The sequence below is a fragment of the Diabrotica undecimpunctata genome, unplaced genomic scaffold (assembly GCF_040954645.1).
Source record: "Diabrotica undecimpunctata isolate CICGRU unplaced genomic scaffold, icDiaUnde3 ctg00000568.1, whole genome shotgun sequence".
NCBI lineage: Eukaryota > Metazoa > Arthropoda > Insecta > Coleoptera > Chrysomelidae > Diabrotica > Diabrotica undecimpunctata.
The window spans coordinates 4,869,569-4,896,094 of NW_027311885.1; the positions used below are offsets into that span (position 1 = coordinate 4,869,569).

The 26,526-nt window shown below is 33.2% G+C and overlaps 2 long non-coding RNA genes across 2 annotated transcripts; both read right to left on the reverse strand.

The window, feature by feature from the left end:
- Positions 1–5,297: 5,297 nt before the first annotated feature.
- LOC140431128 (uncharacterized) lies at positions 5,298–24,150 on the reverse strand. Its single transcript, XR_011949616.1, has 3 exons — positions 23,947–24,150; positions 14,177–14,375; positions 5,298–6,494 (listed from the first exon to the last, which is right to left on the reverse strand). It is a non-coding gene; the product is annotated as an uncharacterized lncRNA (long non-coding RNA).
- A 33-nt stretch (positions 24,151–24,183) lies between these two features.
- Positions 24,184–25,803, reverse strand: LOC140431127 (uncharacterized). Its single transcript, XR_011949615.1, has 3 exons — positions 24,920–25,803; positions 24,545–24,718; positions 24,184–24,446 (listed from the first exon to the last, which is right to left on the reverse strand). It is a non-coding gene; the product is annotated as an uncharacterized lncRNA (long non-coding RNA).
- Between the last annotated feature and the right edge of the window lie 723 nt (positions 25,804–26,526).

Below are 26,526 nucleotides of genomic sequence, written 5' to 3' on the forward strand. Positions count from 1 at the left end.
GAAAATATTTAAATTTATTTATCTATATCCAACAAAATGTATTAATATTTGTTTTACCAATGTTCATATTAAAATTAAGTTCTCCTATTCTACATTTAAATATTAATTATAATATTGTATAATTTAGTTACTATTAGGACATTTACAATATGTAAATATAATAAATGTCATAATAGTAACTAACGAAATACTGCTAAGTAAGACTTCAGATTAGAAAAAGTTAGTTAGTTTGGTTAGAAATAAATTACTTATTATTTGATCAGTAAACAAATCGTAATATTGCTAATAATAATAATGATATAAAAACAACCAAGTCTTTTATATATATGTATTTAGGAAATAATATATCGTATAGCTCCATATTGGAGCAAAGGGCACATCAGTGGTTCAATAGTAAAAGCAAAAGGTTTGATAGTAAGGTTGCTAGCCTCATCAATCATTGCTCGAGTCCCGTTTTGAGTGTTAAATTATCCAATCTACTATGAACAGCATAGGTGACAGAACACATCCCTGTCTAACTCCTTTTTTAGTATTTATTTGTTCGGATAGTTCACCTTTGTGCTCAACTCTTGCAGTACATTGGTCGTAAAGGAGACCTATTGTAATAATTTGTTTGTCTGATATTCCGTAGTGTTTCAGTATATTCCACATCATGTTTTGGTTAATTGAATCAAACGTTTTTTCAAAGTCTATATATAAAATTAATAAAAATATCTCTATTTTTTTCGTTACCTCTTCCAAAATGATTTTTGAAGTGTTTACATGATGTATTGCATGATTATACAAGAGTTGTTCGGCTGAACTATATTGAGTTCCATGTCCTCATCATACAATTCTGCAATAAATTGAATCTATCTATCTATCTCCTTTCCCTTTTATTTTTGTAGTTCTCTTCAGTCTTTTTGTTATTGCGTGTAGTAGCTGTGTGTCATTTTTTGCTCTATGTGCAACCTTTTGTCCAATCTAGTTCGTTTTTTACTTCTATGTTTTTTTCTTTGTAATGTTCTTCTAGTACTCTTTATGTTATGGGTAGGAAATAATGGATAAGATAAAAACTCAACAATTTATTGTTTCTATTTATTAATTAGCAAGTCATCTTTATTTTTTAACAATAATGGTAAATATAAATCAAAATAAATTATATTTAGTGTATTAATTAAATTAAATATGAAATTATCATCCCTTGAAACTTCTAACAATGAGACAATTGCCCTCTTGCTGTGAATATATGCATAATTTTGCTGTTTTTAAATTACACAGTGCAAGTCCTAATTGTATTTGCCCATAATAGGCATGTTTAGTTTTCAAGCATATTTTTTTCTTCATCCACATACAGAAAATTTAAAGTGTTTATAAACTCATGAATTCCACTAGTTTTACCTTGTAAAGGACACTTTATCTCTATCAAGTGCAACTCTCCATTTTCTTTAATAAATCCATCTGGACTAAATGCCAGATGAAAGCTATTATAATTAATTATTAAGCCTGTTTCATTTAAAATGAAATTATATTTTTGCTTTAAACATTCCTTAGCAACTTTTTCACAATTTTTACCATACCTGGCAGTATGATTTCCAGCGAATTTAGGAAACATTATTTTTAATAATTTTGTTTCCCAGGATGTATTCTTGCCGCAATAATATGTATATAAATTATATGCAGAAGTACCTGTGATTCTTATCTGCCGATGTTGCATTCACATTTTATTTTCACTATTTTGTTGCCTTGTATTTTTGCAAATACTCCCAGCTCCACACTGTTTAATACTTACAAATTCGTTATAAAAGTTTATAGCTGATTGTTCACAAGCACTTAATAACATTAATTGTTTTATATCATCGAATACTGATATTAACTGATTAAACAATGCAGCTTCAAAATCAGTTATCCTTGGTATATTATCAGGTGTTACTATCCCAGAACTTCGACCTTTAACAAATAACTTGAGGGCAGAACCTGGAACTACAAGTGACAATTAATATAAAATCCTCATCACAAAAAAAATGTTAAAAATATATGTTAATATTATTCATGATGTTAAGTCACAATGTAAAGGCCGTATGACACTATGCATTTTCTTGTATCATTTCTTATATCGTTTCTGATATAAAAAAAATGGATAGTGTCATACAAGCGTATAAGTTCTTATATCAGAAACGATACAAGAATTTGTGTCCGCTGCAGTTTCTTGTACAAGAAATGGGCCAATTTGTGCGAAAGGCCAATGGCGGCTGGAGAACTTTGATATACAATTAGACCAAGCAGACATCAGAGAAAAGTGTCCACCAACAATAACCAAGATTAGAACAGCAGTAGCCAAATTGAAAAACAATAAATCACAGGGAGTGGATCAAATAGCATCGGAACTACTGAAAGTAGGAGGAGATGTATTACTAAAACCAATACATAACCACTTTAAAAATTCGTGATGAGTTTAAAGATTATTTTATATCTCCAAATAAGAGAGTAGAATTTCAAGAGCATGCCATTCAAACACATAAGTTGTAAAAAAAACAAATAAATTATTACAACCAAATTATTTATTATTTCTGTCTTCCATTACAGCCTGTTCAATATGTTCAAAAATTGTGGTTTCCAATTTAGTTTTGAACCACAGTATTTTTTAAAATAATAAGTAGCATCTGGCTTCGGGTCCTCAGGTACTGCAGTTCTATTTGTATATGTGTCGAAATTTCTACCAATCATGTGCCGAATCACATACAATTTCCGATAAAAGAACTTGCATAGTGTCATACAGAGCACAATTGTACGTGCAAGAAACGATACAAAAAAACATAAATAACTTTCTATATCAGAAACGATATAAGAAATGATACAAGAAAATGCAGTGTCATACGGCCTTAAGTAATGATGATTAATGTTAAGCAATGATGTAAAATTCACCTTGTAAAACTTTAAATATTTTTTCATATGCTTGATCTAGTGATCCGGTAGACTGTATATTTCGTTTCCTTTTAGCGGCATGACAGAACTGATTCACAGGTACAGGTTTACTATATTCTAAAAGGAATTATTTTTAAAACTGCTACTGCTACCATAACTGCCCCAAACTTGTTCTACATCTGTACAACTTAGTGCTTATAGTTCATCTTGTCTACAAGTAAATTTGAAATAAATACACCGTTAAATCGCAATAACTCAAAATAATCTACTAAAACACACTTACCTCTGGGCTTGTAATAAAATTACAATCACATCTTTGCACATTCCTTCCTAGCCGGCTTTACAAGTGCATTTTGCCACCCACTCGTCTCTTAATACATCCAGTGATTTCATGTGGGGCACCATTTAAATTAGTCGTTTGCAGACACAAACCGACTAATTTGTTATTATATTTGCCACACAACACAACGTGGCCAGCCTTTAACAAGGCCTCGCCATCTTTTAAAGGACTTTTTGTGTCTCCTATATATTTCAAAATATCCAGCAGACTAACTTCAATTTCTTTATTTGCCATTGCGTTAACAAACAAAAAATAAATGGAAGATAATAAATACGGATAATTTTTAGACACAACAATGATTCACCTACAAAGATTAATACACACTTTACACTACATGATTTGTTTGTCATAATATGATTTGATCAGGGCCCTGATTCTATTTCATTTCGATGTCGAAATTTAAAAGCGACTACGCCATGACAGTCGCAATCGCTAGCGATTCTCATTCATTTCGATTGTAGTTAAAACTGGGGATATTTACTTTATCATTTTGACACTGCTGAAAATTTGGGTTGGCCCTGTTGTTTATTGGCTGCACTACGCTTGTTGAATGTTTGTTGTTTGTTTTGTTTACGTTACGTGAACGCCTTTTTTTTCTTGTTTGAGTTGTTAAATCATAAATATTGGCCATTCTCAATTATATTTTGAATTGAAAGAAAAGATGGCAAGAAAAAAAAGGCGATGTGGGAGATCCTTAAGTTATAACCACTAAGATTTGACTTAGTGGTTATATTCTAATATATTTTTAAATTTACTGCAGCTTAGTAATAATAACCCTAAACATTTTGGGTATCCTAGAGGCATAAACACCTTCTTTCAAATATGGTTCTAATACCCTTATTAAATAATTTGCAGCTTGTTTATTAAAGCGGAATTGCTGCCTAAATTGAGCATCACTTAGTGAAAAAGAATTTTGAGTATCCCGTAACATTCTTCTTATCCTCCGTTATGAGCGTCGGATATTTATCCTCTCTAATTCCTCCAAAACTAGCAAATGTCCGTAAAACACAGCCATATTAATACTTTTTGCCTCAGTTTTCCTTGCAAGGATCAAAACACCACCTACCTAAACTAAACCTAAGTTCACTTCTCCCAGTCCAGTCAGTCATGTCAGATTAATTTCGACTCAAAATAAAATTTCAACCACTTTCTTGAAGTTGAAATTAATTTCGATAAGTCGAAAATTAGTGACGTCGTTTGGTTAGTTCAGCTGAAATCCACAAGGTTCGCAAAGTCGCATTTCGACGTCGCCATATTAATTTCGACAAGTGTTGAGTCGAAATCTCAATTAGAATCAGGGCCCATGAACTGAAATTTACATGTTTACACTGTGTGATTTGTCATAAGCACTGTCATGCCGCTCGTCATAGTTTGTCACAGGAGAATAGGACGGTACCTATTCCGCATGGGCCCATCCGTTCGTAATGGCGGTGGCGCTACTAGTCACATTAGGTGGGGGGTATGACATAGCAAAAGACTTATGACGTTGATGTATGTAGTGTTGCCATGGTTTCAGATGTCAAACGAAAGATGCGGCGCGGTGCGGTAAAAATTTGAACTAGTGCAAGTTGGATAACAAAACATTTTATACATGCCCGGGGGTATCTCTTATGGGAGTGACCAAGAACGGTTGACTACATAGGACAGTTTCACCGCCCAGATTTGTCTGTCGCTGCAACGTAGGTGTGGGGACGACGAGCAATTATCGACCTTATTGTTACTATTTACTTTTATGGAAGATGAGCCTAATTTGAGATTTAAAAGTTTAAAACGAAAAATTTACGTTTTGTTTTTGTAAATAGATGGCAGATAATCAGATTTTTAACATTACCTAAGACATTCAAACTTATAAATTCTTAATGATCTGTTTTACATGGCAAATAAAATTTATTTTCGAAATGAATGCATTTGCTAGTGTTATAATTAAATTAATAAATGTCAGTTTACTCTCAAAGTAAATATTTCTGGTAAATAAAATTTATAAATCCGTGTTTTACTTACGTAGTCAAAGCACAAATTAATATCCAAAAACATTTGATGATAAATAAAACTATTCAATACTGAACTATTTATTTCATAAACATACATAGGTAAAACTAAACAGTATACAATACTAGGAAACTTTAGAAACATTCCCTATCAAACAATTTTATTTAATTTTCTAATTTTTGACCTAGTTGAATCCAACACAGATAAGTTTTTTCTCTTCAAATTTTCAGCTTCCTTGGATTTTAAATTTCTATAATTTATTCTTATTATTGTTCTAAGTTTACAAAAGTTTTTAATAAGCGCATTATGGCAACACTTTTTCTTTTTTTAAAATCCTTTTTAAAATGTTTCCAACAACTCCATTATTTTTCTTATAGGTATCAATATATTTTTCATAATATTTATTCCATAATTTTATTTTTATGAACCACTCATCTGTAGGCTGGATAAGACCTCCATAAGAGAGTTGCTGCACCCATGATAGTAAACTATAACTATGTTCACTAACTTTGTATGTGAAATTACCTAAATCAGGTAAACTATCTTTAAATTTTTTTGCTAAATACCCAGCGATGTATTCTAAGGCATCTTCTAAGGCATTTTTTCTTGAGGAATTTTAAGATTAGCTTTTTGGAATACTTTTGGACTATACACAATATATTGATCCACACTTTGTTCAACTGTGTTAACAGCAGCATCAAAAATACCAAGGTTTTTTCCTAGAAGTATCATTCGAATTCTGTGGAGTGCTGCTAATGGACTAGGATGTTCATCAGGACCACCTCGATGCCTAACTTGGACAAAGAAATTTTCTAAAGAATCTTGATTGAGTCTATGTGTACATATATATTTAATATCAAAAGCTTGTTTCATATCAACAAATAACATTTTCTTGATGGTGCCACAAACAATTTTCTGATAAGTTTCTACCCTTTCGGACTTTGCTTTAAAAGGGACAGAAACAATATTTTTTAATCAAGAGTATACCTTCTTCCCTTGGCTTTTATTCCCTGGCATCTCACTTGGGACATAATAAAATCATATGTGGTTTTATTTACTTTGGATTGCAAAAGTTCAGCAGCATAAGACACTTCTTCCATTCTTTTAACCCTCTTTTTAAGATCTGCACGGCTAAAGTTTAATTTCTTGGCAGTTCTGCGAAGACTGGAAGCTATTCTGTACATTTTCTTTGCTTTTGGTGTAAGCTCTGCAGTTCGTTTTACACTAATGTAGGACAATATGCTTGTGGATTTGTTCAGACCTAAAAATAAAATGTGTTTTTGAAAATAATACATAAACTATTCAAAACCTATCTATTTAAACATGTACCAACTATTTCCCTTTTATACTGTGACTATTAGTTTATAATGAAAATCGTGCAATTATCATTCTAATCTTTTAACTAAATTTATATAAACTAACCATCACCATTTTAAGATTTTAGTGGAGTCAATATAGATCGAAAACATGCATTGTTTTGGAAAAAATCAAACAAGCTTATATTTTTCTAAAACCTTTTTTTAGTTTATATATATTTTAAAGTACAAAGTTCTAATCACAGATTTAACTTCTAATTGTGCATTAATTGTTTAAACAATAAAAGCTGTTTTTGTATAAATAATTTAAAAAATATCGGGGAATTTATAATTATGTTACATTGATCAAAAATTTTTCTATTTTGTTTTTGATTATGCTGAATCCGAATCTGACATTACAATTTGAAAATTCAAAATGAAGGATTCTTCAATTTCTTGTTTATTGAAAACTGAACAATTTAAACGGTCTTGTCCAGAACAATGAGAGCAAGCAGTGGTGCAGAATAATCCAGCTTTTCTGCATCACATTGGCTCCCACAGCCAGTTTTCCATGAACAAAATCATTTTTAGTAATTCTATCAGATTAGCTACATCTTCAGCAGGTGGAAGGAGTGCCAGATTAACTGTTTTAGATTTTGCAGCATTTTTGACGAAAGTTTTATACCTAAATTCATTTAAATCCTTATCAGCCATTGCAGCACAGTACAATGCAAGAAGACATTTAGCTCCAGTTTGACGAATTGTTTCAGAGTCTTGATTTGACATTAAAAAAATGTTTGTTACATCTTGCAAAACGTTGATGCAATTGCGTTGTTGCAATACAATGATATTTTCACAAATGATTAAAAAATAGTGATATTATAGAAAAAGAGTTCATATAAGAGCTCAAAAAATTTTGTTTAACATGTTTCTTACTTTTCAAGTTTGTTATTAAATGTCTTTTAGGTAAGTTGTGCAGAAAAAAATTGTATGACTTTTTATAAACATTTTTTTTAAGTGATATTTTACAGTTTTTATTTTACATTTTTTTAATTTTTCTTAATTTTCTCAAAAAGAAGTTGTTAATTTCATTTTAAGTTAATAAGTTTTAAACATTACATTTTAAACATTACATCTTAAGCTTTAAAAAAGCACCTATCAAATTGTAATATAGCCCTTTAAACTTGAGTTATATCCTCAATTGGTAGTAATTCTGTAAAACTACTAAGTTCTCTAAAATTACATTTTTTGAGACATATCATTTGAACATAATTTTTGAGATTTTTTTGAATGAAACATTGTTTAGTATGAAAAGTAATTTGTGTAAGTTTGAGATTTTTATAGGTCAAATTGCATTAGAGACACATTTTTAAATAATTTAAAAAGAATTCATGTAAGTCCCACTTTCTGTCCACACTGTACTTATGCACAAAATTTATTTTCTTTTTAATAAAACTATAAAATAGCTTTAATGTTCTTCATTCATTTCCAATTTGTAAAATTTAGTTTGATTAATTCATCAAAATTACCCGGGCTTTTCAATGCTTCTTATTTGTTTCGAGCTTCTGTCATATGTTGTATACTAATATTATACACGGATTATACAACATATTATTATGACAGAAGCTCGAAACAAATGAGAAGCATTGAAAAGCCCTATTAATTAAAATTAAATTGTTTAATAAAAAATAAAGCACCCACTTTTGGAGTAGAACTTTTTGATATGTTGTTTTTATACATTTCTTAATGAAATTATGAAAAGTTCTTTCTTTTTAGATTTTTTCTGAAGTAAAAACTATATTTACTCTACTATTTTTTTTTTTTTTTTTTTTTTTTTTTTTTTTTTTTTTGGCATTGACTTTCGTCATTCAGCCAGTCTCGAAAGGTTATAATATATTCCTTAAAAAAGTATAGACAGATAAGTACAGATTATTTCTCTCAGACAAATGCACAGCGATATCCCTAAAACGAAATAGACGAATAATTAATAGAAGAACACGTCGAAGGAAAATACAAGGACACTCGCTTCTCGTCTAGGGGTCCGTCAAGACATTTATTTTAACAGACAAACAATACTGGACCACGGATAAGGTATTGTTACATATAGGATAAACAAAGGGTACAAGTCTAATCCTATACACGCTCATGAAAATTTTCATGAACGAGTACCAGATTTATAAAGCTATGCATGTGTCTGACAAAAATTCTATAATTAAATTATATATTGTTACAGAACCTATGGCTAACAAAGACTGTATATTATATGGAGCGTATGTATTGCATTTAGTTAATTTTGTATACAGGGAGTTTGAATGCTGAATAAATTTAGGACATTCAAAGAAGATGTGATCGAGGTCACCTAGCTTGCCGCAATGTTTGCAACTATCATCATCGATGACTTTAATTTTAAATAAATGGCATGGGTAGCATGCATGTCCAAAGCGTATTCGATTTATAGTAGTAATATATTTACGAGGAGCTTTGAAATTCTGAAACCAGGTTGTTTGAGGTAGAGTTGGTTGTAAAGAGGTATACCTTTTAGAGTTTGTAGAACAGTAATGTTTCCATTGCTCTTTCCATCTAAGTTGCTGATTTTTTTTAAAAATCGTAGTAACATCTGATGTGTTAAGCATATATTTCAACGTAGAGCCAGTTGTTACACTCATTTTAGCCAAGTGATCTACATATTCATTGTGTTTGAGACCAATATGTGCTTTGACCCAAATAAATTTTATGTTGACTCCAGTCGATGATAAATGATACAATCGGTCTTTTATTTCAAATATGTAGGGGTTGCTAAATGTTGAGGGTAATTCAATGTTTTTTATGCTCTGCAAAACTGAAAGGCAATCTGACAGAATTAAGATATGTCTATTACAGGTGTTTTTAACATATTTTAGAGCTTCAAGTATAGCTATTGATTCCGCTGAAAAGATTGAAAATTCATATGGTAGTTTATACTTGAAATCTACGTTTGTAGCAGGTAAAAAGTATGCGCATCCCGTCCCTTCTGTTGTTTTTGATGCGTCCGTGTATATTACTGTGGCTTCCCTATAATCCTGCAATAGAGATATTAGAAGATTGCTACTCATAATGGTGTTCTCACTATAAGTGGGTATTATAACCTGAGTTCTGTGGAATAAAGAATAGTAGTCTAAGCTTCTGTCAACCGTGTCCAATTTCTTGAAAAAAATAGGATTATTCTGTAATGCCATGCATAAAGGCGGGGAAGGTTTTTTCTCCCAATATTTGTTTGTAAGATCTGACTCGTTAAGTTGACGGACGCTTGAAAATAACTGGGAGTTAGTTAATAGAATTTTAAGAAGGCTTTTTTCACTTAAAAAATTTCTTCTATTTTCCAGGTGTAGCTCAGCGGCTTCAACATATAAGGGTTGTATAGGGGTTGATCTCATAGCACCCAAACATATCCTCATAATAGAATTTTGAAACGTGTCGATTTTTCTTAAAAGGTTCTTAGAGGCGGAACCATAAAGAGTAGCACCGTAATCTAGAATAGATCGTATATATGCGCGATAAAACAACAAGGATGTTTCTACATCGCAACCCCACCACGTTTTAGTTGTCATTCTGAGGAAATTGCTGCCTTTGTTACATCTATTAAGCATGTACTCTATGTGTTGTCTCCAAGTTAACTTCTTATCCAAAATAAGGCCTAGATATTTGACATGATTTTGAAGCTTAAAACATTGATCGTTCAGAATGATATTTTCATTTGTAGGAATGTTGTGTCTTGTGAAGATAGATACTACTGATTTTTCTATAGATAAATTGAGACCATTCTCTAAGAACCATGAAAAAAGGGATTCACATACTTTGCTAAGGCTTTGTATACAGGTTTCATATTTTTTGTTTTCTGTATAGATGCAGAAATCGTCGGCATACTGTACGATTTTGAATGAACTGTTATTTATTTGGATGTTATGTATGTCAGAGCTGTATATATTGAATAAGATTGGAGATAAAACTGAGCCTTGTGGTATACCTTGATAATTATATCGCGGTCCAATTAGCTTGTTATTATGATCTCTTACATAGATGATCCTCTTTGTGTAAAATCCAATTATTGTATCCACGAATGCGATTGGCATATGAAATAAATTAACCATTTTATTTCTTAAAGTTGACAAGCAAACTGATTCGTATGCTCCCTCAATATCCAAGAATAGTCCTGTTAAATAGTTGTTTCTGGTTAAGGTATTCTGTACATCTACCACAATGGTTGTTAGAGCATCTAGTGTTCCAAAGCTTCTTTTATAACCAAACTGATTTTCTGGTAGCAAATTATTTTTTTGTAACCACCAATCCAGTTTAAATTTTATGAGTCTCTCTAGAGTTTTAAAAACACAGGAAAGTAACGATATTGGTCTGTATGAATTTGCAATATTTGGATCTTTACCAGACTTTAGGATAGGAACCACAATGGCGTTTTTAAATGAATCAATAACGATGTTATTTTGAATGATGTCATTAAATACCTGTAACAGCAGATCTTTAGCGGCTCTTGGTAGGTTGATTAACATAGGGTATTTGATTTGATCAATCCCTGGGGAGGTATTATTGCAATTTTTGAGAGCGAAATCTAATTCAGATTTAGTGAAAGGTTTCAACAAAAAGTGATTGGATTGGTGACTTTGTTCGGATTGGTTAGAGAAATATTGAACCCAGGGAGGAGAAACTTTATTAAAGAAGTCATCTAAAACTTCATTGCTGAAAGGTTTTATACTATTCTGCGGTTTTCGATTCATTTTGTTGGCCTGTGACCATATTTGCTTAGCAGAGGTATTTTTGTTTAAATTGGAGCACCATTTGATCCAACTGGATTTAGCTTTTTGCTTCAACTGCTTTTTTGTTCGAGCAGTAACTTCCTGACATTTTAAGTAGTTATCAAAACTCGATGAAAGTTTGTAAGCTTTTAAAGCCTTTTTTCTTTCATTAATTATAATATCACATTCAGGGTCCCACCATGGTGGTGGGGGACGATTTTTGAGTTTAAGAATTTTATATTGAGGGATAGATTTTGAAGCAGATTCATTAATACAATTAATAAGAAAATTATAATTTTCGTAAGTGTTTAAAGAGATACTATAGTTGACAAACATGTTTTCTATTAAGGATGTATAAAGTGACCAATTGGCTTTATTGATATTCCATTTGCTTTTTGGATAAATTGTTTCATGTGATGTGTTAGTTGTGGAAAGGTTCATGGTTATAGCAAAATGATTTGACCCTAAGGTATCTGAAGATACGGACCAGGAAACTTTACTGGCTAGATTAGCTGTACAGAGAGAAATGTCAATCATAGATTTCTGAGTACCATATTTGGAAAGATATGTGGGTTCCCCATTATTCAAAATAATAAGATCTAGGTCCTCGACACTGCTGACGATTTGATGACCTGCAGCATCATTGTGCAGTGAGCCCCATAAAGCGTTATGAGCATTCATATCCCCTCCAATTATACAAGGTGATGTAACTTGAGAGAAGATATTTTTCCAATCATCTTTAGAAGTATGGACTTTAGGAGGCCTATACACAGACAAGAAACTTAATTCTAAATTGTTAAATTTAACGGAGATGCCACAAACTAAAATTTTATCATTGAAATTTTTAGTAATATTCACTTGACAGAATGAGATAGAAGTTTTAATCAAAATTGCTACACCGGCATATCCATCGTATCTATCCTGGCGGATTATATTATAACCTTTAAATATATAGTTTTGATTTGGTTTGAACCATGTTTCACTTAACAACGCTATATCAATGTTTTCAGCTGTTAAAAAATGAACTAAACTATTTTTATTGGATGCAACGGACCTTCCGTTCCATTGTAAAATTCTCAGAGTTGTTTGTCCTTGGAAAACCTTATTTACTGAAGATGTCCTCCAACATCTGATTCTAACGAATAAGTAAAAAGTTGTATAATAAAATAAGTGAAAACATTCATATTTGTTTTTTTAATAGTGCATTTTGATCTTGGATTAATGTTTAAATAAGAAATACTGCCAGAAAAAAGTTCCATTTGAATTACATAATTTAGATAAATAATTTTGATTTTGATATATGCTAAGAATTTTATTTCAATGTTTTAGTACCCTCCAATACTGAAAATATTTTTTGATTTATGCTCTCATTATCTACAGATTTTAAATCCTCAAGTGTGTGAATATTTTTTAAAAAATTAATGACACACTCCGTCACTGCCTGAGCAATATCTTTATTATCACCTTCTGTGGGTTGAAAGGTAGATTGCTTTGGATACTGGGGAAGAGGATGTGATGGTCCAAAACGGAAGTTAAACATGGGAGGGTTCTGTAAGTTTGGGGATGAGGGAGAAGTAGTGGCTTTACGTTTTTTGTTGTTGTGGGTTAGTGCCATAGGTCTGCTACTATCCAAACGTTGAGAATTTGTAGGTTGTGGCTGCTGGAAAGCATGTTTATTACCAGAACTTTGAGGTAGTTTCGGGAAATCTGCCTCGTAGTTTGTTAAGGCAGAAAAGCGATTGTTCGTTGTTATTTCTGAATATGAAGATTGAAAAAGCTTTTTGGCTTCTAAAAAGGATACTTTCTGTTCTATCATCAAATTTTTAATACGTTTCTGTTCCTCGTAAATTGGGCATAGTTTGGAAATCGATGTATGCTGTGTACTCTTGCAATGTATACATGATTTATTAAATTCAGAACAGTTATGTTCTTCGGTTTTGACAGATCCACATAAAATACAATGTTCTTGGCTGCTTTTGCACTGTTTTGATATGTGTCCGAATCTCAAACATCTATAGCATTGTGTCACCCTGCCTATAAACTTTTCCACATTAAAATAAACAAAATTAACGGATATATGGCTGGGTAATATGTTTCCTTCAAAGCTGACTACAATGGTCTTCTTAGGTACATACTCAGCTTTACCATCTTTTTCAATTTTCCTGTGCATTCGTCTGATGTCTAGAACCCTTGTGTTTGAATTTATGTTTTGTTTTAAATAATCAACGTCGTAACTTGTGTCAACGTCTCGGATCAGACCCTTGACCTCTAAAAGGTGATTAGGTATGAAAGCTTTTAAGTTTAATTCTTTTAAATTTTTATTTGTGACCAACTTATTAGCTTCTGCTATTGAATTTAATATTACTTTAACGCGATTTCTACCTATTCCCTTAATTTCCTGAATGTTTTGTACTTTTAGATTTTTGTGTAAAATATGTCCTACAAACATAGGATGCAAACGACCCAAACTTTGCTGATTAGTTTTTTCAACATATACGCAATAATTATTTAACAAGTACTTATCTGGATTTATCGAGTCAAATAGTTTTGGTTCGTCCTCCTTAGCACCTATTGTTCCCGTTTCCATGACGGCAGCAGTACTTTCCATATTGGAAAAAATATCACTTTCACAAATAACTCCACTATCACCATCTGGCGTCTTATTTTTTACGCTCCCCATGGCGGGGGCGAAGTTTTTAAAATCTAACTTATTTAAATTGTTTTGATAAATTTAGCAACACGAAAAAACAAAAACTTGAACACTAATTAATAACAAATCGGTAAGCCGGTTATTGTTGTTTGACTTCTCTCTTCGAAGGTTCAAACGAAACTGACTCTACTATTTTGGGAACTTAAATAAGCACCTAGAACAATTAATAAAATCCCAATTATAATTTTTTTGTTTGTTTTGCAATCTGTAAAGGTGGACTTATATCTCGATCCAACATAGCGGGCTTTTGGTCCAAAATGAATTGTGCAAATGCGGTATGACTTTCGAACCCTGTCCATAAGCTTCACCTTCAAGTCTTCTCTACCAATTTTATTAATCCAAATATCATAAAGCTAAAAAATAAATAGTTTGTTTTTAATATTTTCTGTGAAATAATGTTACACAGTATGTTTCTAGAGTTGCTTTACAAAAGGAAAAATAAACAAAAGTGTTGTAGAAAAAGTTCTTAAAACATTAAAGAATTGCCACATTTTTAATGGCGATAATTTAACTTCCTAAAAAACTCTTACCTAATTCTATATCGGCAACAATTCTAATACACATCATAAAGTGAAAGGAAAGAAGTTTGGGACAACATCGGACATTTTAAGGCAATTATTAAAAAATAAATAAAATCTTATATCAGCATTTTCTACTTACAGCCCTATCTTTTGAAAAAATATGCATTTGAGCATCCTTGAGCAATTGTAATTATTACAACCATTAACGCAACAGTTAAAAACCATAATTATTTAAATATGATGGCAAAAAAGCAAACAATTATTTAATCGCAAATTAATACAACTCGAAACACTGTGTTGAAACCAATGACGTATAATATATAGACTAAGCAGTCCCGTATTCTCCCTATATAATAGGGTGTCCTAAAGATCTCTGCTCAAGGTATGTTTACCAGAACAGCGGCGTGCTCATTTCTATTTTAATGACAATAATTATTTTTTTTAATTAAAATTAAATATTTATGATTTTTTTTGTGTTCTCGTCTATAAGAGAAAAAATTATTTTTATAATATTTGTAAAGTACATTACCTGAATTTTAATCATTTAACAACAGGAAATATTGAAGTTTTGCCTAAAGATTAAAAAGTCTCATTTTTTAAATTGTATTAAGGACTATTGATTATTATTTAGTGTGAAGGAAATTTTGATAAATAAATCTAATCAGGTTTGCAGTTTTATTAAGTGCTGCGAGTCTATTTAGAGAGTCGAAAGATTGCTAGAAGTCTATAAATAGTAAGTGAAAATTTATATCACGTTCATGTCACTTTTCAATCAGCTGTGTTGGCATCTATGGTTGATTTTCTTTTCTGAAGCCTGGCGGATATTGCCCTAGTGTATTTTTGGTAATTTATCTAGTTCCCAATGTGCTTGACAATATTTTGTATGTGATGTTCAGTAACATGATTCCTCTGTAGTTACTGATATCCTTCGGTCTCCTTTTTTAATATCGTTATTAGATGACCCTTTCTCCACTACATCAGTATACTTTCTGAGTTCCCTGTATTTTTTATTAGTTTAAGAATCCAGTGCATCAAATTGTCTTCTTAATTTTTTATTAATTCATTTTTCTCAAGGAAATTCATTTTCTCTTTATTCAAGGAAATCAGTAATTTCCTTGTATAAAGCAACTTTTGAAGTTTATATTAAGGAATTAGGAAGAAAATTAATAGGTTACTTGAGTGCAAACAAACAACAAACTTTTGAATTCTAATGTGTTTGTGAACTCTTCTGTGTTTTGTTGTAATGAATTAAAAACAAACAAAAAAAAAACATCAAATCAATTATACATTTATAACAAAAAACATACAAAAGAAATAAATCATAAAACATTTTGCAACATAATTAGTAATTTAATTAACGCATTAATGCACACAACGTAATAAATACAGTTTCAATTATTTTCTAAGACATACAATATGTTGTATATAAAGATACAATATGTTATAATAATAAATAAGTTGTATACCAAAGACTTCTAAAATTGTAATGGTGGTGTGAATATACAAAATAGGACAAGATAATGCCCTGCCTAAATCGCACAGGCCGATCAGTCTTACATTATTTTTGTTCAAGGCAACAGAAAAAATTCTTGATAGATATATTAAGGGAAGACCTTTGAGGGATCATTCTCTCAATGGCAACCAGCATGCATATCAAGAAGGAAATCAACAGAAACAGCAGTGTACAAAGTAATTCAGAAAATCAGTCACTCAATTAATAATGGAGAGAATATTTAGCACATTTAATAATGCCCTATCAAATAGATCCACTATCAATGTGTGTTACTATGTGTAAATGGATCAAAGCAATGCTGGAAAATATATTGTTGAGTGAATAGAAGATGCACAAAGGTGCAAGGAGAGATTTTGGCCAAAACTGCTAAGGGTGTCCACAGGGGGAGTGTTTTCTCCCCTCCTCTGGTCACTCCTGGTGGATCACTTGATGTCACTTCTTGACGCACACGGGGGAAGAAGTACATGCCTATAGGAATGATCTAATTATTATGGTAAGAGGAAAATATGGTAATTTTCTTTCCAGCACACTCCAAAGAACATTAAATATCCTTAGTAGGTAGTATGACATGGAAAAATTCTCTATCAATCTTAGTAAAACATGTAGGAATAATATTAGATAAGCAGCTTACATGTAACGCCCAGTTGGAAAGAATAACCTACAAAGCAAAGGTTTCCCTTTCTACATGTCAAAGAGTATGTGGGAAAATTTGGGGTTTGAAACCCAAACCGATGTACTGGCTATATATGACTAGTCAGATCTATGATTACGTATGGCGCACTTATATGGTAGTTTAAATAACAACAAAAGACCACTTAATAGAAGCTGAATAAGCTTCAAAGACAAGCATGCTTAATCATAACACGAGCAATGTTGACTACCCTAACTGCCTCATGGAGGTCATGCTTGATCTCTCTTCATTACATATATGGATGGAGAAGGATGTGAAGATAGGAGCATACAGAAGGTGGATAAGATGTCAGGAAGCAGGGCAAAAGGATACCTGGATCAAATCTGGAGAAATAATTAAAAATTACCTAGATTTGGAAATAGTACCAGATGCAATGCAACCTAAATATAATTTTGAAAAGTCGTTTACCATCCTCTTTATAGGAAGGTACAAATAGGAGTTAAATAAAATCAATGCATTTTGCATTGGCCATTGATAAATTGTTGGCAGAACCATCAAAAGTTAATGAATAGAGTTTTATGCCTGAATCATAAATAAAATTTAAGCAAAGATTTACTAAGGATGCTTTTTCTTATCCACAAAAGCTCTCAATTAAAAAATATGCAACTGGCACTTTAAAATTCTCATTTAACCCTTTCAGTTCCACTTATATTAAAAAAAATGAACCCTCGTAGTATATTTGTCCCTCCAGAGGGACAACTTTTTCTATAATATTAATTAATGAACGGATTGTGTTTTTTGAACGCTGAAAACACATTGTACCTTGAATGAAATCGTAGGCTTCCACGGCCAGAGTCAGAATTATAGTTTATTCGTCTTCCGGGTTTGGACCGTGTCATTTGTGAGTGACCCAAAAGTGGGTTCATCTCGACGTTTCGCTACAATTGTATGTAGCTTCTTCAGGAGAACAAAAAGAAAAAGAGACAAAAGACAGGAAGATGGGTAGTTAGCAACGGTAACTCAGTTACTCAACGCAACCAGAGGCGAATACTAACTACCAAGATGGGCATTTGGTCACAGTAACTCAACTACTCAACGCAGCCAGAGGTGAAAACCAAATGCCAGGACAGGGATTCACGTCCAACAGCTCAGAACACTAACGCGTCGAGAGGCAGGGAGTGAATCCGACGATTACTCCGCTACCGCTCTATTTATAGTCGCGGTGACCTGTCGTGTCGGGACGTATCGGCACACTCCGTGGCGCGAACGTCAAGAAGCGCGCGCTGGCCAATCATGTGGCAGCATCGTGGTAGCGGGACCGGACGGCGGCTCTAGACTGGGATTCCAGATGGGAGACAAGTAGTATCCTTCCTCTCGATTGATATTATGTGGATTTTTTCGGATCTCTAGAGATTCGCGGATTTTCCTGGAATAAAAGAAGGGGCTCTTAGAAATAATATGAGTTTTTTCGAACAATATGGAATGACCGGTTTCTTGGCAGTGTTCTGCAACCGCAGAATGGGAGAAAAGACCTGATCGAATGCATCTTTGATGCTCTTGAATCCGAGTTTTGACGGAACGACCAGTTTCGCCAATATACACTTGTCCACATGAACAAGGAATAGAATAGACACCACAGGAAGATAGGGGCGGTAATGGGTCCTTAGGAGAGGGTAGATATTGTGAGATTTTCTTGGGTGGTCGAAAAGTAGTCCTGATACCTTCTTTGCGAAGAATTTTGCCAATCCTATCAGTGACACTTCGAATATACGGAAGAAAAGCCACAGGAGTATTACCCGAAGATACTGAATTTGTCGTCCTAGGGTGTAAAGGGGGATGTAGATGTCGGTGTGTAATATTTTGAATTGTGGACTTGGAGTAACCGTTGGCGACAAGGGTTTTTTGCAGATGGCCAAGTTCTTCTCTAAGGTTGTCAGGTTCAGAAATCGAAATGGCCCGATGGATGAGAGAGTTGATCACAGAATTCTTTTGGGCAGGATGGTGGTGTGATGAAGCATGAAGGTAACGATTCGTGTGAGTCTTTTTTCTATAAACAGAGTGGCCCAATCGGCCATTGGGCTTGGAGGTGACTAACACATCGAGAAAGGGAAGGGACCGATTATTTTCTACTTCCATTGTGAATTTTATACTCGGATGTTGTGAATTAAGATGATCTAGGAAGGGAGAAAGGGTATGTTGACCATGGGGCCAGATGATAAATGTATCATCAACGTAGCGGAACCAGACTTTTGGTTTTAAGGGGTAAGATTCTAGGGCTAAAGACTCAAAGGCTTCCATGAAAATGTCAGCAATGACAGGGGAAAGGGGAGAACCCATTGGTGTTCCAGATATTTGTTTGTAGAAATTGCCTCTAAAAGGCAGATCTTGCGGAAAAATCTGGCAGATCTTGCGGAAAAATGCCTCCTTTCAACATATTTTTCTTTTAGAGGCAATTTCTACAAACAAATATCTGGAACACCAATGGGTTCTCCCCTTTCCCCTGTCATTGCTGACATTTTCATGGAAGCCTTTGAGTCTTTAGCCCTAGAATCTTACCCCTTAAAACCAAAAGTCTGGTTCCGCTACGTTGATGATACATTTATCATCTGGCCCCATGGTCAACATACCCTTTCTCCCTTCCTAGATCATCTTAATTCACAACATCCGAGTATAAAATTCACAATGGAAGTAGAAAATAATCGGTCCCTTCCCTTTCTCGATGTGTTAGTCACCTCCAAGCCCAATGGCCGATTGGGCCACTCTGTTTATAGAAAAAAGACTCACACGAATCGTTACCTTCATGCTTCATCACACCACCATCCTGCCCAAAAGAATTCTGTGATCAACTCTCTCATCCATCGGGCCATTTCGATTTCTGAACCTGACAACCTTAGAGAAGAACTTGGCCATCTGCAAAAAACCCTTGTCGCCAACGGTTACTCCAAGTCCACAATTCAAAATATTACACACCGACATCTACATCCCCCTTTACACCCTAGGACGACAAATTCAGTATCTTCGGGTAATACTCCTGTGGCTTTTCTTCCGTATATTCGAAGTGTCACTGATAGGATTGGCAAAATTCTTCGCAAAGAAGGTATCAGGACTACTTTTCGACCACCCAAGAAAATCTCACAATATCTACCCTCTCCTAAGGACCCATTACCGCCCCTATCTTCCTGTGGTGTCTATTCTATTCCTTGTTCATGTGGACAAGTGTATATTGGCGAAACTGGTCGTTCCGTCAAAACTCGGATTCAAGAGCATCAAAGATGCATTCGATCAGGTCTTTTCTCCCATTCTGCAGTTGCAGAACACTGCCAAGAAACCGGTCATTCCATATTGTTCGAAAAAACTCATATTATTTCTAAGAGCCCCTTCTTTTATTCCAGGAAAATCCGCGAATCTCTAGAGATCCGAAAAAATCCACATAATATCAATCGAGAGGAAGGATACTACTTGTCTCCCATCTGGAATCCCAGTCTAGAGCCGCCGTCCGGTCCCGCTACCACGATGCTGCCACATGATTGGCCAGCGCGCGCTTCTTGACGTTCGCGCCACGGAGTGTGCCGATACGTCCCGACACGACAGGTCACCGCGACTATAAATAGAGCGGTAGCGGAGTAATCGTCGGATTCACTCCCTGCCTCTCGACGCGTTAGTGTTCTGAGCTGTTGGACGTGAATCCCTGTCCTGGCATTTGGTTTTCACCTCTGGCTGCGTTGAGTAGTTGAGTTACTGTGACCAAATGCCCATCTTGGTAGTTAGTATTCGCCTCTGGTTGCGTTGAGTAACTGAGTTACCGTTGCTAACTACCCATCTTCCTGTCTTTTGTCTCTTTTTCTTTTTGTTCTCCTGAAGAAGCTACATACAATTGTAGCGAAACGTCGAGATGAACCCACTTTTGGGTCACTCACAAATGACACGGTCCAAACCCGGAAGACGAATAAACTATAATACATTGTACCTTGCAACCGACAACCTTTCTAAATCATTTAAAATACTGCGTACGCCTATGGGCGTGGTTCAAACGATTTCCGATTGACATAAGTCAGCCGTTTCAATTATATTTGCTGTGCTGTGAAACTTGTGCATAAATAATTACGTAAAAATCTGGTTTTTTGACAAATAACAACTGTAATACTGTCAAGTTGGTAAGTATAAGAGTTATTTTTGCTACACCTATCAACAGTTTTGCATTTAAAGATAGTGTGGTGTTTATAGAGGTGGTATTTTTGTTATGTCCCTGTGCAGGGACAAACTGACTTTATGGTTAAATAAATAATGCATCAGTGCTATTCTTTTTATGAAGTTTTTAAAACCTGTATGTAATTTTTATGATTTGGACCTTTTGACTTAGGTACTCGTTACTATACCTACTAAATTTACATTCAAGATGCAGTAGAAATAAACAAACCAAGACACGTTAAATGCTACTTGGAGCACTCCCAAATCATAATTTACAATGTATATACATTGTAAATCCCAAATCATGATTTCCAAAGTTTATACATTGTAAATTATGATTCGGGAGTGCTCCTAGTAGCATTTAATGTGTCTTGGTGTGTTTATTTCTACTGCATTTTGAATGCAAATTTAAACAGTTATGGTATCCTTTTTATTTTAGGAAATGTCGAAAAACAGAAAGCCCCTTACTGAACAGGAACTTTTGTACTATTTAGAAAATGATGACGACTCAGACATTCCGTTGTTGTCTGACGAGGAGTATGACAATGAAGAAGAAGACACAACTGTCAAAGATAACATGTTTTCAGTCCCGGTTGCAGATGATGTAGAAAATAGAGAAGTAAACAAAACGTGCTCAGAAGTACCAAATCAAAATGAAACGGAACTAGAAGAAAATGTTGATGATCTAAAACAAGAAATAGAAGACTTTCACAAAACATATGACCTCACTGAAAAATCTAAAATTAAATGGATGAATAATGTTACATATGAAACAAGACATGTTAAGTGGTATAAACCTATTCCAGACCCTGTTTATGAAATACCTCCTCCTATTGTTTTTTTCATGAGATATATTCCAGAAGAAATAATGCAGCAGATGGTGAATATGACTAATTTGTATATAACTCAAAAGAATATACCACGAATGTGTCCAACCACATTGGAAGAAATAAAAAAGTTTATTGGTGTCCATATCGCAATAGGCAATTTGCAGTTTTCGAGAGTTCGGACGTATTGGAGTCCCATCTATGGAATTTCTCTAATAAAAGATTCCATTAGCCTACACCGGTTTTTCAAGCTGAGACAAGCATTACATTTAGTGGATATTTCTAGCCGTCCCGAAAATAACACAGATCGAATTTGGAAAGTCCGGGACCTATATGATTGTATTAGAAGAAGATGTCAGGAACTTCCTCTAGAAACTAATCTCTGTGTTGACGAACAAATAGTTCCATTTAAAGGCCAACTGAACATCAAACAGTACGTCAAAAATAAGCCGAAAAAGTGGGGAATTAAAATTTATGTTTTGGCAGGACAAAGTGGTATAATGTATGACTTTTTAATATATCAAGGTAGCACTACTGAAATAAAGCCGGTCTACAAACATTTTGGCTGTGCCGCTGGGGTTGTCATGCAATTAACAGAAAGAATAAGTGAAGAAAATCATGGTCTTTACTTCGACAATTATTTCGGAAATTACCATCTCTTCCAATTTTTGCTATCAAAATCAATTTTTGCAGTGGGTACAATACGAGTAAACCGCTTTTTAAATCCCCAACTTCCCACTGATAAAGAATTAAAGAAAAAAGGACGTGGCTCTTCTTCTATTGCACTTAGTAAAGACGGAATTGTAATAACCAAATGGTACGATAACACATCGGTTATCACAGAGTCCAATTTCATTGGAATCGGAAAAGAGGACTATTGTACTAGATGGGACAAAAAAACAAGTAGTTACCTTCAAGTCCGAAGACCAGAAGCAATAAAAATATATAACGAGAATATGGGAGGGGTGGATAAGGTTGACTTTTTGTTGAGCATTTATAGGTCATTCGTCAGATCTAGAAAATGGACTATTAGAATGATATTTCATGCAATTGATCAGGCTTTAGTGAATTCATGGCTGGAATACAAACGTCAAGCTCTTGCTTTAGGAATCAACAAAAATAAGATAATTGATCTTCTGGCATTTCGCGAAAGTGTATCGGAGCATCTAATACTGTTTAAAAATCCTCCTAAGAGAGGAAGGCCAAGTGACACGGATTCGCCAGTTCAAGCGAAAAAAAAGTGTGAAGCAAGACCATTTGTAGAAATGAGATATGACGGCTACAATCATATGCCCAATGTAGACGAAAAAAAAGATAATTCTAGATGCAAATTGGAGGGGTGCAAAAATAAGACTCACATATTTTGTTCCAAATGTGAAGTCCATCTGTGTCTGATGAAGGGAAGGAACTGTTTTTCAAAATTTAATTCAAAATATTGTTTGTTTTAATATTTTTATGTGAATAAATATTTCTAGCGTAAATAAAATTTTTTATTATTTTAATTCGCCAAGACACAATGTCCCTTCAGAGGGACATTACAAAAAACCAATAAAAAGTGTAAAAATGGTACTTTTACGAATAACAACCTTAGAACTATGACAAATAAAGCAAGTAAAATAAATAATATAATTTTTTCCTCAAAAAATAACGGATGTATACTTCAAGGGTACTTATCATTATGTCCCTCTGGAGGGACAAATTCACTGAAAGGGTTAAGGCTACTAACATAAACACCAGTGCCTCTCATGCTTCTGGTATATTATCAGATTCTATATCTGTACCAAAATCTACAGAGCCAACAAATTTTTTCCCATCCCATTTTACTAGCTTACGAATAGACATTTCGTTCAGCACTAAATTACACACAAGTGTTACAAGTGTTTTATTTTGCTTCCCTGCTTCTTCAACTTTGTTTTTCAAAGCATTTAAAGCTTCTTTGGAAAATCCGGGTGCGCCATCAACAGTTTGGTACCATTTTGTTATGGTTGATGGGTGTGGTAATGAATTACCTATTAAAAGCTCTTCTTAAAAAATCATAGGCTTTTGCTGAATACAATTTAAAGCCAGTGCAAATGACCTTAATTCTGGAGAATATTTGGCACATTTGGCACCCTTTAAAAATTGTTGAAACAATGCTTTGGCTGATTCTGGTAAAGAGACCTAAAACAATAAAAAATACAAAAATAAAAGAATATAATAATAATTTAATTTTGTTCTTTATGGAATATGTGAAAGAAAACTTACCAACACAGATTCAGCATTTTCTGTAACATACAGTTTTTCTTTTAATGATTGTACCAATGCGTTTAATGTTGTTGCTTGTCGTTTTCATCTTTTAGTAGATTTTCTTAGGGTGTCAAATTGTTTCTTTTTTTTTGCTATATACATGTTTACTGATTCCATGTATCTTTTTCTTTTTCTTGGGCAGTCTAAGTCTGACATGGAAAAATCCCCACATAATGCTTCCTAAAAATAAAAAGATATAATGAAATAAAAATTGCTTATTCAAGGATATAATAATGCAAATGAAAAATTAAATGAATATTGCCTCTTGTTATTTTTTTTTTAGCTATTAATTCTCTATCTGCAGCATGCCCTTCAATATTTTCCTTGCCTAAGAATTTCTCAGTTTCTGAGGCAGACAAAGTTAGTTCACTGCTAGCAGTTCGAAATTTAAATTGTGGGTGTCTGATGGACTAGGGAGAGCTTTAGTTCCTACCACCTCTTTAACGTCTTTAGAAGACCTGTATGCAAAGAGAAAACAATATAGAAGAAACAATAAACAAAACATTTATATAAATATTAAATACCAATGTAAAAATTTAATAAAAACCTTACTCACCTTGGTATAGCTAATGGTTTTGCATTTTCTTTTAGACGAACAAAGCTAGATTTCATGATAACATCATTTGGATCAAAATAATCCCAACAAATACGTGACCATCTGGAAAGCTTGTTCTTATTTAATTGTAAAATGTATATCCAAATTTCCTGTTTTTCTTCGTCAAAAGGAAATCTATGAAAAAAAAATTAGTAAGAAAAATTATATTTAAATGATTTTAATAAAAAAAAGACAAAAAATTTAATGGAAATTGTCATTATTCAGTATAATGCATAATAATTTATTTATTTATTAAATAAATAACAACTAAACGCCTCCACTGGCTATCAAAACATATACTAATATTTATAAAACATACACATAAAAAATACTTACTTGAAAAGTGACAACGTTTCGCTCTTCGAACTTCAGCGACCACAAACAAGATACCTAAATGGCATTTTACTAAAATAGTAGGTAAATGACTCTCAAAAATTTTTAATAAAATTTGCTTGTCACAAAAAATATGTAAACACACAACTTCATATCAAAACAATAAACAATAACAAAGGCACAAAGCAAAGGTATTCATGTTGTGGACACTTTTTAAAGCATTCACGGAGTCTATATATTATACGTCATTGGTTGAAACCACAATATGACCACAATAAAAATGGCGTACGGCGTACTTGTTTTGTTGGTTGCGGTATTGCGCAGTCACAAAGCTTTGCTACGAATGCTACGCCCTCTGGTGTCCTTAGGAAATACAAATTGCAGAGGACTGTCACTCCCATAAGAGATACCCGGGCATGATTCCCAATATAAAAGTGATATTTTTACATTTTTATTTATAGACAATTGACATGACATGTATTATGACTTTCTTCTTCTTTTCTCTATTATAATATACTACAGTAAACAAACTAAATATTATATAAAATAGAACTTTACAAATTAAAGAAGAAATACAGATACTTTATCTATATTTTAATAAATAAAATATAGAATAAAGTATTAAAATATATTTTATAAATATATTTTAATACTTTACAGATAATCAAAAAAGAAGAAAAAGGTTATGTACTCTTGTTTACTTGGTGTCCTAATATTTTAATATTTTTCGTATATTGTTATTTTTAAATTGTTTGTGCTGTACTATTATATAATAATTATTGTAAATTGCCTGAAAATTAAAAAAATTTTGGTGTACATTCGCAAATTTACTAGTAAATTGGAAACTATCGAAAAATAACCTCAAAATGCAAGCCAAATGTTGTAAGTGTTCGGTAAGCTGCATTTTTAAAGAGCCTAAGAAGTTTAAAAACAAGTTATCAAACAATCTATGATGATCTAAAAAATGATCTTAGGATTATCAAAGAATCTACCACTAGCAACCAGTCAGTAAGTAATGCTGGAAATGATAACATTCAAAATTGTGCAGATGTCAAAGGTACCGATGCAGTTTTTGGGGAAATACAGGACAGAACCCGGAGAGCCAAAAATATTATTATATATAATGTACCTGAAAATCATTCCAGTGAATCTAACATCCGTGCTGAACACGATAGAAATGAGGTCCAAGGAATTCTCAATAAAATAGGTGTAACGAACAACACCTTTAAAGCTTTTCGCCTTGGTCGACTAACTGATAAACCAAGACCTCTTAAAGTCGGATTTAATGATTCAGCAATAGTTATCTCATGTTTAAAACAACGTAGATCTTTAATGGGTTCTAATTTGCGCATTGGAGCTGATCTTACCCCTTTACAGCGTGAGAAAATAAAGGCCGTTTATCAGGAGTTAGAATTCAGAAAAACACAGGGTGAGAATGATTTGAAGATCAAGTACTTTAATGGGGTTCCCAAAATCATTGTCAGTAAATCCAATAATTCAAAAAACGATCATTAAGCTTATATTTTCAGAATGTTGGCGGTATGTGCACTAAACTTCAGAATTTCAGACATGCTGTGAGTCTCTCTAATTATGATGTTATTATTATTATT